The sequence below is a fragment of the Hylobates moloch genome, unplaced genomic scaffold (assembly GCF_009828535.3).
Source record: "Hylobates moloch isolate HMO894 unplaced genomic scaffold, HMol_V3 SCAFFOLD_9, whole genome shotgun sequence".
In the NCBI taxonomy this organism is placed as follows: domain Eukaryota; kingdom Metazoa; phylum Chordata; class Mammalia; order Primates; family Hylobatidae; genus Hylobates; species Hylobates moloch.
Genome location: NW_026652284.1, coordinates 87251550 through 87265114, shown reverse-complemented (window position 1 = coordinate 87265114; position 13565 = coordinate 87251550). Strand labels below are relative to the sequence as shown.

The following is a 13565-nucleotide window of genomic DNA, read 5'->3' as shown; positions in this document are numbered from 1 at the left end:
AAACTTACTCTAAGACATTTTAAAATACCTGGATAAGTTCTTTGCGAGGACATAAACGAAGTTGGAAACCATCACTCTCAGCAAACTAACACAGGAACAGAAAACCAAACACCACATGTTCTCACTCACAAGTGGGAGTTGAACAATGAGAACATATGGGCACAGGGAGGGGAACATCACACACTGGGGCCTGTCGGGGGGTGGGGGGCAAGGGGAGGGAGAGCATTAGGAGAAATACCTAATGTAGATGACTGGTTGATGGGTGCAGCAAACCACCATGGCACATGTATACCTATGTAACAAACCTGCACTTTCTGCACATGTATCCCAGAACTTAAAGTATAATAAGAAAATACCTGGATAAGTGGACAAGGATAATAAAATATGGTATTTCTCCAACTTAGCTGTGGCTGCTCATTGGAATCATTTGGAGGATTTTAAAACACACTGACCTCTGGGCCCCACTCCCAGAAATCATGATTAAATTGGTCCGGAGTGTAGGCTAGGCTTTGGAAGTGTGCAGAGCTCCTTAGGAGATTCTAATATGCAGTAAAGGTGGAGAACGAATATTCTAGTGGATGCTGTGGTGCCCACCCAGATCCCCTATATGAAAGAAACACACCATTCCTCCAGCTGCTTAGAGTAGTACTGGCAATTGATAGCTGTCAGGTGACTCCCATCCCCAGAACTTGCCCTCAAGTACTTCAGCTGAGGACAGTAGATACGTAAATTACAAAATTGAACAGATTCTGGCATACTTAAACCAAGCTCATACAGGTGATCTGTAACAATGATCCAGTTCTTCCCTCTGGTGTTGGTCCTGGCAGCCTATGATTTCTAATTTCCTTGTATATGCATGGCATTGATTCATCACCTGGTTTACCTTATGACATCGCACATCCCTTCCCTTGTCCATCAGTCTCACTAGAGACATCCCGAATGAAACAATTTCCACACCATTATAACTAGGATGAACTTTCATTCTCATTTACCTGGGACAGTCATACTTTATAGCTATCTCCCAGTGCCATTGTTAATAGCACCCTTTTCACTGTCGTAAGTGTCCCACTTTGGTAAATTTTATGATTGCCAAAATTGTAATTCAATTTTATGATTACCATAAATGCAATAGTTGAAGACAGGCTTTTGAGAAGGAAACGTCGTCTCTTAGAAATAAAGACACTGAAGCAACTTTTAAACAAATATAGCCATTCTTTCCAGCAGTCGAGAGAGATGAATAGCAACCAGTCTTACCAATATTCAGAAAGTCCTTGCCACAAACAGAGACTGCAGGTCCCTACAGCAGATGTTCACTAAGGAGATGGAATGGGACTAGGTGGATGAAAAGAAGCTCTTCTCTATGCTGCCTATTGCAGGAGAAAGAAATGGTTCTCTGACAGCATGACTAATGATCACTTGTCCCAGCCTTGCCCTTTCACTGGCCAAATCACCTGACCTCTGAACTGATACAACTACTTTTAGAATCCAGATTCTCAGAATTCTTAGTAACTTGTCCAGCTCCCAAAACTAACTTTGTAATTCCCAGAAAAAAAAACATGCTGTGAAAAATGCCTGTAGTACCGCCAATAGTCAGTTCTAAATACACACTTTAAGTGGAAAAGTGTATACTATGTTTTCTATGCCTATCTTTGATACAGTAATATATGAACATTAGAATGGCAGCATTAAGAGTGCTTTCATGATGATCAAAATGTTATAATTATAATCAAATGAAAACTGAACACAGCATTGTTTATATATTAAATGGGGCCACAAAAATGAATTAAATCATACATTAGTGACGTGGAACTTTCAGTGATGCGCAATTCTTCAAAAAAAATGAGACAATCCCAAATTTCCAATCTATTTGTCCACCAAGACAATTTATAAATAAAGTAATAAATATGAATAAGAAGGAAATGAAGATTTGAAATTGTATATCTAAATTTAGGATCCTATATATGTGTGTGTGTGTATATATATATATATATATGCTAAGCAGAAAGATTATCATGTGAAAATCTCCCCAGAAAAATATTCCTTTCTTTTAGAAAATTGCCAGAGCTCTAACTAAATTGAATTAATGTGAACAACTGATACCAGTGAGGGCTAGATAAATATCACTGGAATCCACCTGGCTTAAGGAATAAAAATTCTCTGGTTCAAAGTATTTTATTAAAGGAAGAAAATCATTCAACCATATGATCTCCAAGGAGAAAAATCCTAAGGAACAAGTATCTATCTTACAAAAAAATCGAATAGGACCTACATTCTGATATAAATGCTGATGGTCTTGCCGAATGTTCCCATGCTGCTGAGATTTCCCCTACAGCTTGAAATGAAAATTCAACCATAACTGGCACCTAGGGATATGTTCCTTGTTCAAAAATCCAGTCTCGCCAAGTGAAGTAAAACCCAGTGTATGTCAACCTTGAGGGGATTGGTGTTTTTATTTGGCTCAAGAATTTGATATGTAGAACATGAGCTGGGAACACAATTTAACCCAATTCCCATCTCAAAGCCTAAATCCAAATGAATCCCTTTGGGGTTTTATCTGCCTGGTACAATAAAGATGCTGTCAAGTTAAAAGAAAGCTGTGACATGATGGACCAAGTGGACTCCTCCCACAGCATTGAAGCCAGTGCCAAGGAACTGGAATATTTGTAGGATGAAACCATATCCTGACTAGTTAGTCTTCATTTATACCCAGCTGTTCCTTGTTTGGCAATCTGAAGCTATTCCAAAAGGGCATACTATTCTATCAACAACAGTGGAGGCAAGGTTGTTTACAAATGCCACCTACAAAGTTACTAGCTTTTGAAACTTCCATGTGCTTCCATCCCATTAGGCAATGCTGCTTCCCATTCTGTTAACAAGGGCCAGTGTCTCTGGCAGGTGTAGCGAGTTTAGACAGAGATGTCTTGCATAGGCATCCCATAGAGCTGACCCTAGACCATCATTTTGAATCCCTGGAAAGCCAAAGCAAGAAGTGCTTCTGAAACAACCTCAGGTTCATGCCAAGTCCCTAGCTGTACAAGAAAGAGACATACTTTTTATATATCCCCAACTAGAGTTTTTGTAGCTGAGAATAAGGTTTTTAGTCCTCAGCATACCAGTGAGAATTAGGTTTCGGACCTCAGCATGGTACCTCATGGAAACTGGAAATACATGACTTTCTACTTTCTCTAAATATCTGTTTTAAGCCCTGTAAAACTTAGGGAATGTTAGGAATCCAGTGACTGCATGAGGAATATAACTTCTGCCACTTTCAGGTGCTTACTAGGTGGCATCTGAATATTTTAAGCTATCTAGAAAGCATAGTAAATAATATACTTCTAAAACACCCTTCATTAAAAAGTAGTAACAGCATCAGTGAAAAACTGTTTATAATACAAATGGGTACTTATTCATATCAAGTATCTAGTGATCAAAATATATATAAGTAGGTAACAAATATTATATGTTTACATGGTTTTATGTCTCCTCATTAATTGAAAGTTACTTACTTGGGTCAGCCATGCACTGACCTAAATTTAGAAGGATTTTTTATTGTACTTAGTTCCTCTTCTACACAATATGATAATTAAAGTTATCTGCCAACTTAGTGGGCCTCAGGTGCTCAGATAGTTGGTCAAACATTATTCTGGGTGTGTCTGTGATGGTGTTTTTGGATGAGATTGACATTTGAACTGGTAGACTGAATACAGAAGATTGTTCTCCCTGAAGTGGGTGGCCCTTATCTAATCAATTGAAGGCCTAAATAGAACAAATAGGCTAGCTCCCTCATGAGTAATAGGAAATTCCTACTGCCTGACTGCCTTTGAGCTAAAACATCATTCTTTTTTTGCCTTTGAACTCAAAATGAAACATAGGCTTTTCTAGGGTCCCGAACCAAACTGGGTTTTGGACTAGAACTTACACCACTGGCTCTCTTGGTTCTGAGGCTTTCAAACTCGAACTGAAACTACATCATCAGCTCTCTTGGGTCTCTATGTTGCTGAATGCAGATCTTGGGGTTTATACTCCTCCATAATCATATGAGCCAATTCCTTATAATAAATAAATATATCCTGTTCTGTTTCTCTGGAGAACCCTGACTAATACACATGAGGAAAACCACCGAAATAATTACCAAACCACCAAAGAGTTTCAAAACTAGCCTTTGGAATTCAAGTTCAGTTAATGAACAAATACATTTTTAAATATCTAGTGAATTAGAGCTGCTTTGGGCAACACTGAAGAAAAACACAATAAACACAGTCTAGTGAAGAAAAGACAACATATCTAGGCTAGGGAAGGAGATACTTACTATGTAGATAAGAAAATTTCTATACATGAAAAGCCAAGGAAAATTTCCATGAAAAAATATAAACAAGTGCTAGATAGTGAAGAAAAGTTACTTTAATGTCAGAAATAGCCCTGGGTTAACCAAAATTATTGACACAAAATTCAGTTCTTTCACATCTGCATTTAGCATTTCCTGCTTTATCTAAATTATTTCATGTCTTCCTTAAATTTGGAAACCTCAGTCATCTACATTATATTACATGTCAAGTTGCAGACTAGGAAACAATAACCTATATATATATAGAGAGGCTATATATGTGTGTGTATACATATATATATATATATATAGAGAGAGAGAGAGAGAGAGAGGCTATATATATATATATATACAGAGAGAGAGAGAGAGAGGATACATATATACCCTATGTGTATAGCCTAGATATATGGTGTGTGTGTGTGTGTGTGTGTGTGTATATAGATATATAAAATAAAGAAAATACAATTAAAACCACAATGAGATACCACTATAAACCTACTAGAATTACTAAAATTTTAAAAAGTTGACATTGCCTAATATTAGCAAGACATGGAGCTATTGGAACACTCATATACCCTGATCATGGAAGTGCAAAATGTTGCCAACACTTTGGAAATGGTTTGACAGTTTCTTATAAAGTGGAAAGTAAATTTATGTATGATCTAAAAATATATGTCTTCCCAAAGATCTACAAGATAAATAAAAATACATGTCTACACAAAATCTTCTCTTAAATGTTTACAGCAATTTTGTATGCAATAGTGAAAAACCAGAAAACTGGGAACAAACTGAATGTCCATTAACGAATGGAAATACAAACTAGATATTTTTATGCAATGGAAAATTACACAGCAGTGAATTGCTGAGATACACAACAAAAAGATGAACCAAAAAGTATGCTAAGCAAAGAAGAGAGATGCAAAGAAATACACATAATTTTATTTTTCTAAAATTCTAGAAAGATAAATCAAAGTATAAGTATAGAAAGCAAATCAGTAAATACCTGGGGCTAGTGGTGAAGCGTAGGGACTGATTAGGAGAGGGCATAAAGAAAGCTTTGGAGGTGTTGAAAATGTTTTATATTTTGTTGGTGATGGCAGTAACATGGAATATATATTTGTCAAAAATAATCAACCTCTACAGTTACTATGGGTGCATTTTACTGTATGTAAATTATCCTTCAATAAAATTGATTTTAAAAATCCAAAGAAAACCCAAAGTCAAGTCTAATGTTCTTCTAGATACTCACATGAAAGAGTTCCTTACCTCCTTTCAGTGTTTGTTCAAATGTCATCTTCTCAGTGAGGACTTCCCCTACCACTCTATTTAAAATTTCAACCAGGCTTTCCAGTTCTTAACCCTTCCTCTACTCTATTCCCTATGGTGCTTAGTGTCAGCTAATACACTATATAGTTTACCTAGATTGTATATTTATCATTTATTGTCTGCTTTCTCAAACTAAAATGAAATTTCCATAAAGCTGCAAATATATTTATTTTTATGTTTTGTTCACTAATGCAATCCCAATAGCTATGTACCTTACACACAGCACATGTGCAATAAATCTGCACTGGATAAATGAATGAAGTTCCGAAGAGTAAATTTTTTCAGAGCAATTCAGTTTTAGCAAGCGACTAGAGGAAATGTATTGGGATACCTTTGGGTAATCACATTTCTATGTCGTCATGCCTAAACAGTCTTTCTCAAACGTATTTGCAGTGTTACTGGTTGACTCTAAGTAACAATTGACACATAATCTTGGTATTAAACAGGAGAAAGACTGAGAAAAATATTTTTTAAAGGACGTAAAGACCATGGTGCCACAGTCAATGATACAACAAAGGAGCTGACACATACCCTATTAAAATGTCACTTTAATCACATTTACTCTTAGGAATGCTTTCAAAGTTAATTTACTCTTAGAACCATTCAAGCAGGTTTATTTACCTGTGTCAAAGAAGGTTTATTATATTTACTTTAATCAAGTTATTTAACCTCTCTGGATCCGTTTTCTCAACTGTAAAATGAATAGGGTTTTCAGACTAGGTAGAATCATTGAGTTTTGAAGAAGCTTCTGAGAGATCTAAAGGGTGTTTTTGGCAAGTAGAGCTGGGCTTAGGTAATTAATGAAAAATTTTTGGAGCCAAGTCATCAACATATCAGAACGCTAGAAAGAAAATTCACAAATTCCAGCTAATTCTCCACTTCCCCAAAGCTAAATTGTCCCACTCTTCTTTTGATTCTATGGGTTACCACAGGGATTCTCCCATAACCTCACCCCCTCTTTTAAAAGTATGTTGACCAGAGTCATTCTCTATCATTTGTCACTGAGAATCCTGACTGATAAGAAATTGGTCCTTGGTGAAGTGGGGTATCACATGCGACAAATGCTAGAATGTGAAAAATTAACTGACGTTTAAATGAGAAACATTAAGGTTTTCTTGCATTAATTGAGAAAATTTCAATTCTTGCTAGTTTAAACAGAAAAAAATGTTTGATTAAGCTGCCATCTGTTATATTTTGAGGCCCAGATCAAATGACTAGACTGGACTTACAGGTTGCTGATAGGAAAGGTCAGTATGCTGAAGTGTGTCAGTTACTTCTTTCAAATTTTCATAAAATATTACAAGAGAGCGATGATCCATTGACAACAGCTATATGTATAGGCTTTACCACAAAAGTTCATGTGAAATAATTTCTGGGGGTTCCTGTCATTTTTACTGCATTTTCTGTTTGTTGTAATTGTTAAAATTATGCTAATGAAAAACTAGTACATTTAGATTATAACAAAATTTCAATTGTAAATCACATTACTTTTCTATGTCCTCCAATATTGATCGAGGTACAGTACAGAATATTATTAATATAGAAGAGCTTAGCTAATTATAATGCAAAGATTCAGATCTTCCCAAGCGTTAAATATGCCATGTTTTATGACTCTCTGAGAAAACCTGTTATTGTCTCTTTATGTAATTGTACCTTTAACTTTCCTTATTTGCCATTTATAAAAAGCCTTTATAATGCTTAATTGTACATGTATCTTTCTACCAGTCACATCACTGTTTTATTGTGACAATCAGACAAAACAACTTTAAGAATTGTAAACAAAGTTTCATCAGCTTATACTTGCATTGTTTTTCTTTTTTTTATTATTATAAGTTCTAGGTTACATGTGCACAACCTGCAGGTTACATATGTATATATGTGCCATGTTGGTGTGCTGCACCCATTAACTCATCATTTACATTAGGTATATCTCCTAATGGTATCCCTCCCCACTCCCCCCACCTCACGACAAGCCCCGGTGTGTGATGTTCCCCTTCCTGTGTTCATGTGTTCTCATTGTTTAATTCCCACCTATGAGGGAGAACGTGTGGTGTTTAGTTTTTTGTCCTTGCAATAGTTTGCTGAGAATGATGGTTTCCAGCTTCATCCATGTCCCTACAAAGGACATGAACTCATCATTTTTTATGGCTGCATAGTATTCCATGGTGTATATGTGCTGCATTTTCTTTATCCAGTCTATCATTGATGGACATTTGGGTTGGTTCCAAGTCTTTGCTATTGTGAATAGTGCTGCAATAAACATACGTGTGCATGTGTCTTTATAGCAGAATGATTTATAATCCCTTGGGTATATACCCAGTAATGGGATGGCTGGGTCAAATGGTATTTCTAGTTCTAGATCCCTGAGGAATCGCCACACTGACTTCCACAATGGTTGAACTAGTTTACAGTCCCACCAACAGTGTAAAAGTGTTCCTATTTCTCCACATCCTCTCCAGCACCTGTTGTTTCCTGACTTTTTAATGATGGCCATTCTAACTGGTGTGAGATGGTATCTCATTGTGGTTTTGATTTGCATTTCTCTGATGGCCAGTGATGATGAGCATTTTTTCATGTGTTTTTTGGCTGCATAAATGTCTTCTTTTGAGAAGTGTCTGTTCATATCCTTCACCCACTTTTTGATGGGGTTGTTTTTTTTCTTGTAAGTTTGTTTGAGTTATTTGTAGATTCCAGATATTAGCCCTTTGTCAGATGAGTAGATTGCAAAAATTTTCTCCTATTCTGTAGGTTGCCTGTTCACTCTGATGGTAGTTTCTTTTGCTGTGCAGAAGTTCTTTAGTTTAATGAGATCCCATTTGTCAATTTTGGCTTTTGTTGCCATTGCTTTTGGTGTTTTAGACATGAAGTCCTTGCCCATGCCTATGTCCTGAATGGTATTGCCCAGGTTTTCTTCTAGGGTTTTTATGGTTTTAGGTCTAACATTTAAGTCTTTAATCCATCTTGAATTAATTTTTGTATAAGGTATAAGGAAGGGATCCAGTTTCAGCTTTCTACATATGGCTAGCCAGTTTTCCCAGCACTATTTATTAAATAGGGAATCCTTTCCCCATTTCTTGTTTTTGTCCGGTTTGTCAAAGATCAGATGGTTGTAGATGTGTGATATTATTTCTGGGGGCTCTGTTCTGTTCCATTGGTCTATATCTCTGTTTTGGTACAATTACCATCCTGTTTTGGTTACTGTAGCCTTGTAGTATAGTTTGAAGTCAGGTAGTGTGATGCCTCCAGCTTTGTTCTTTTGGCTTAAGACTGACTTGGCGATGCGGGCTCTTTTTTGGTTCCATATGAACTTTAAAGTTGTTTTTTCCAATTCTGTGAAGAAAGTCATCGGTAGCTTGATGGGGATGGCATTGAATCTATAAATTACTTTGGATAGCATGGGCATTTTCATGATATTGATTCTTCCTATCCATGAGCATGGAATGTTCTTCCATTTGTTTGTGTCCTGTTTTATTTCGTTGAGCAGTGGTTTGTAGTTCTCCTTGAAGAGGTCCTTCACATCCCTTGTAAGTTGGATTCCTAGGTATTTTATTCTCTTTGAAGCAATTGTGAATGGGAGTTCACTCATGATTTGGCTGTGTTATTGGTGTATAAGAATGCTTGTGATTTTTGCACATTGATTTTATATCCTGACACTTTGCTGAAGTTGCTTATCAGCTTAAGGAGATTTGGGGCTGAGATGATGGGGTTTTCTAAATATACAATCATGTCATCTGCAAACAGGGACAATTTTACTTCCTCTTTTCCTAATTGAATACGCTTTATTTCTTTCTCCTGCCTGATTGTCCTGGCCAGAACTTCCAACACTATGTTGAATAGGAGTGGTGAGAGAGGGCATCCCTGTCTTGTGCCAGTTTTCAAAGGGAATGCTTCCAGTTTTTGCCCATTCAGTATGATATTGGCTGTGAGTTTGTCATAAATAGCTCTTATTATTTTGAGATATGTCCCATCAATACCTAATTTATTGAGAGTTTTTAGCATGAAAGGTTGCTGAATTTTGTCAAAGGCCTTTTCTGCATCTATTGAGATAATCATGTAGTTTTTGTCTTTGGTTCTGTTTATATGCTGTATTACATTTATTGATTTTCATATGTTGAACCAGCCTTGCATCCCAGGGATGAAGCCCACTTGATCATGGTGGATAAGCTTTTTGATGTGCTGCTGGATTTGGTTTGCCAGTATTTTACTGAGGATTTTTGCATCGATGTTCATCAGGGATATTGGTCTAAAATTCTCTTTTTTTATTGTGTCTCTGCCAGGCTTTGGTATCAGGATGATGCTGGCCTCATAAAATGAGTTAGGGAGGATTCCCTCTTTTTCTAGTGATTGGAGCAGTTTCAGAAGGAATGGTACCAGCTCCTTCTTGTATCTTGGGTAGAATTCGGCTGTGAATCCGTCTGGTCCTGGACTTTTTTTGATTGGTAGGCTATTAATTATTGCCTCAATTTCAGAGCCTTTTATTGGTCTATTCAGGGATTCAACTTCTTCCTGCTTTAGTCTTGGGAGGGTGTATGTGTCCAGGAATTTATCCATTTCTTCTAGATTTTCTAGTTTATTTGCGTAGAGGTGTTTACAGTATTCTCTGTTTTTCTTTAATTAAGCCAATGCAGTTAAGCTGAGGTTTAAGAAGATATGCAGAGTCCTAGTTCTGTTCTTAATAAATCATCTTTTTACTTAATACACATACATAATGTGTTGTATGCTATTCAAAATGAAGACAAATACTAACTCTTTAAATCCTTATGAGGTTGGTACTGTTATCCACCCTATTCTATAGATGAGAAAGCTGAGACACAGAAAGCATAAATAAGTGTACCTGATCACACAATTAATAAGCAGTAGAGCTGAGATTTGAACCCAGGCAGTCTGGCTTCAGAAAACTTTTTTGGTAAAGCCCATCTTTATATTTATGTCAATGGAAGGTTTTAATACAAGATCTTTATGTACATAATCTTCATGTATATAAAGGACTCCATTTACTAAAATATATAAATAAAATTATCTGATATATCAAATTATCCTAAGCATTTAAAAACTCAAAATAACATTGACAATTCCAAGATTAACCAAGCCCCAATGCAAATATTATAATTCAACAACATTTTTAGTATTGATTACTTGGTATCAGAGTATTCTAAAAAGAAGACCAGGCCAGGTGCAGTGGCTCACGCCTGTGATCCCAGCACTTTGGGAGGCCAGGGCATGTGGGTCACGAAGTCAGGAGATCGAGACTCTCCTGGCTAACACGGTGAAACCCTGTCTCTACTAAAAATACAAAAAAAAAATTAGCCAGGTGTGGTGGTGGTTGCCTGTAATCCCAGCTACTTGGTAAGCTGAGGCAGGAGAATGGCATGAACCCGGGAGGTGGAGCTTGCAGTGAGCCAAGATCTCACGATTGCACTCCAGCCTGGGTGGCAGAGCCAGACACCATCTCAAAAAACAAACAAAAGAAACAAACAAACAAAAAAACCCAAAGGACTGAAGGTAGTTGTATTGTCAGAAAAATGCCAGTTCTGAAAGCAGTCTATTGTTGTTTGATCTTTGTAACAATCTCTTGGAAATGGGTAACTAAGTTTTTATATACCTGACAAAATATACTCTACAAATACCCACTTAGAGAAGGCCATCAAAAACTATTATTGGTTTCCTCCAGCCCAAGATCACCAGAGATATGCCCGTGGTCAAAGAAAGTTGGCATGATTGACTAATGTTGCATAAGAGAGCACACACACTATGGAGAACCATTGGGCATCTCAGCGAGAGAGGTTTAGAAAATATTCAAAACAGGGTTTTGGCTTGTGTTAGGTGATCTGGGGTGAGGTCTGTGGAAGGAGGGCTTGCTTTATTTTCTCCAGGAAATTAGCATAAATTTCTAATTATCTTAAGTTTTATCTAGAAGGTGGGAAGAATTAAGTGAGGCTAAAGCTATAATTGGTGAAGAAGCAGTTTCTGCTCGCAGTAGCCAGGAAATGGGATATTACGTTGTTTTTGTGGTTTGGGCAACGATCTTGCATTTTTCTGTGGCTAGATGTGATTATGCAGTGGTCTTAAACCACAGCACAACTGAGCTTTAAGAAATTACTTGTTGAATTTTGGTGCGAAAACAAAGAACAATATTCACAATTATCTGAAAAGGCTACTAAAATGCGTCTTCCTTTTCCAACAACATATTGTTTTGAGGCTGGATTTTATACAGATCCTTCAACCAAATCAATATATTACAAAAGGTTGCAGAACCAGAAGGAACAATTCATGTATCTTCTATTAACGCAGACATGGAAGAAATTTGAAGATACGAAACAATGGTACCCTTCTGAATTGTTTTATTTTGAAATATATAGTTTGCCCTTCGTAAAAATGTTATTTGTAATAACACAATAGGTTCATGTTGTTATATCAGAAATTGTTAAAGTTTCAGATATTTAATTTCCAACGTGGTAGACATATAGCCTATGTCAACAAAGGCTTTTTGGAATTCTCAGTAATCTTTATGAGTATAAAGGAATCCTGAGAACAAACAGCTCGAGAATTCCTGATCTGGGCAAAGGGAGCAATGTGTGCAAAAGTTCAGAGTTCCTAAAGGATATAACCTCACTGCAAGAACTGAAAGAAATTCAGTATGGTTTCATCATAGATAGGAGGAAGTAGAAGAAGTTGGCAAGAATTGAGGAAAAACATCTGTCAAAACGGCACAAAACTCTCAGGGACGTTAGCATCTCATGGTCCATCACAAAGGCCCAGTATATTTTCTTATTAATTCTTTGATCTTTTTTGTCAGCACCCATTGGTGATAAGGCAATATCATTGTGAGATATAATAATAATAATAATAATAATAATAATAATAATAATAATACAAAATTACTTGGAAGAATTCCTTTCCTCCTCCTTGCTTCAATTATTTGAAAATAAACAAAAATTAAGATCTCTTTCTAATAAGGGGTTTTGGTGAAGGGCGAGAGATTGAATGAGGCAGAAAACTTTATTGCCTTCTTTTCAATAATCACCAGCTAACCATCATGACATTGTGCAGCATTAAAATATACCTGCTGTTAGATTTCAGGTCATGCAAAACAATGATTGAAATACTTATAAGCTAAGCCACTGACTGCCTGAAAACTCACCCCCCTATATTTTTATTTTGCCTTAACTTAGGCAGATACTGTGCTTCTCTCTAAATAAATTGTGAAGAGAGAAACTTAAAGCCTGATACCTCTCTGATGGAAGTGGCAGTCAGGCCTCTAAATTTGAAGATCCTTTTGATATGAAAAATTGAAGATACTTTATTGTACTGTCGAGTATAACCACCTAGTTCTTCTGTAACACAACCTTGATAAGTTTGAGCAATGAATTTTAGTCATAATATATCTTACCCAGGAATAATACATCATGAATTTGTCATAATTACTATTTTTATGTTAAAGGACATGGCTTTGAAACTAATAAGAAACTAAGATCTATCAGGTTAAAATAGCTCACATGACAAAGCAGTATGACCTTATACATATAAAAAAATCAACACAGGGAAATATGTTGAAGATATTTTTAACAGAGTGAATTTACCTGATCAATAAGATCTCCAAATTTCTTTAACTTACCATCCTAGAATTATTCATATTTTATTAGTTCTAATGGCGAAGATCCACAACACAAAAATGACTTAAAAATAGTACAAATGGAATTATCTGACATCTATTTGACAAATAATTGCCATATTCTTTTTAGAAACCAGATTTAAAATATGCATAAACTGATCTAATCCTCCAAATGCCCTTCTCTGTTGCTTCAGTTGCCCTGTCATATTTTTAACCAAAGCCAAACCCCTATCTTTTTCTGATAATTGCCATTAATCTTCTTTGGAGAAAGAACATAGCTTCTGTTTTTCACCACAATACTAA

The 13565-nt window shown here is 36.2% G+C and overlaps 1 long non-coding RNA gene across 1 annotated transcript in view; it reads left to right on the top strand.

Annotated features, from left to right (window-relative positions):
* Positions 1-13565, top strand: part of LOC131384230 (uncharacterized) — a 194203-nt gene that overhangs the window by 171036 nt on the left and 9602 nt on the right. The window lies entirely within an intron of this gene.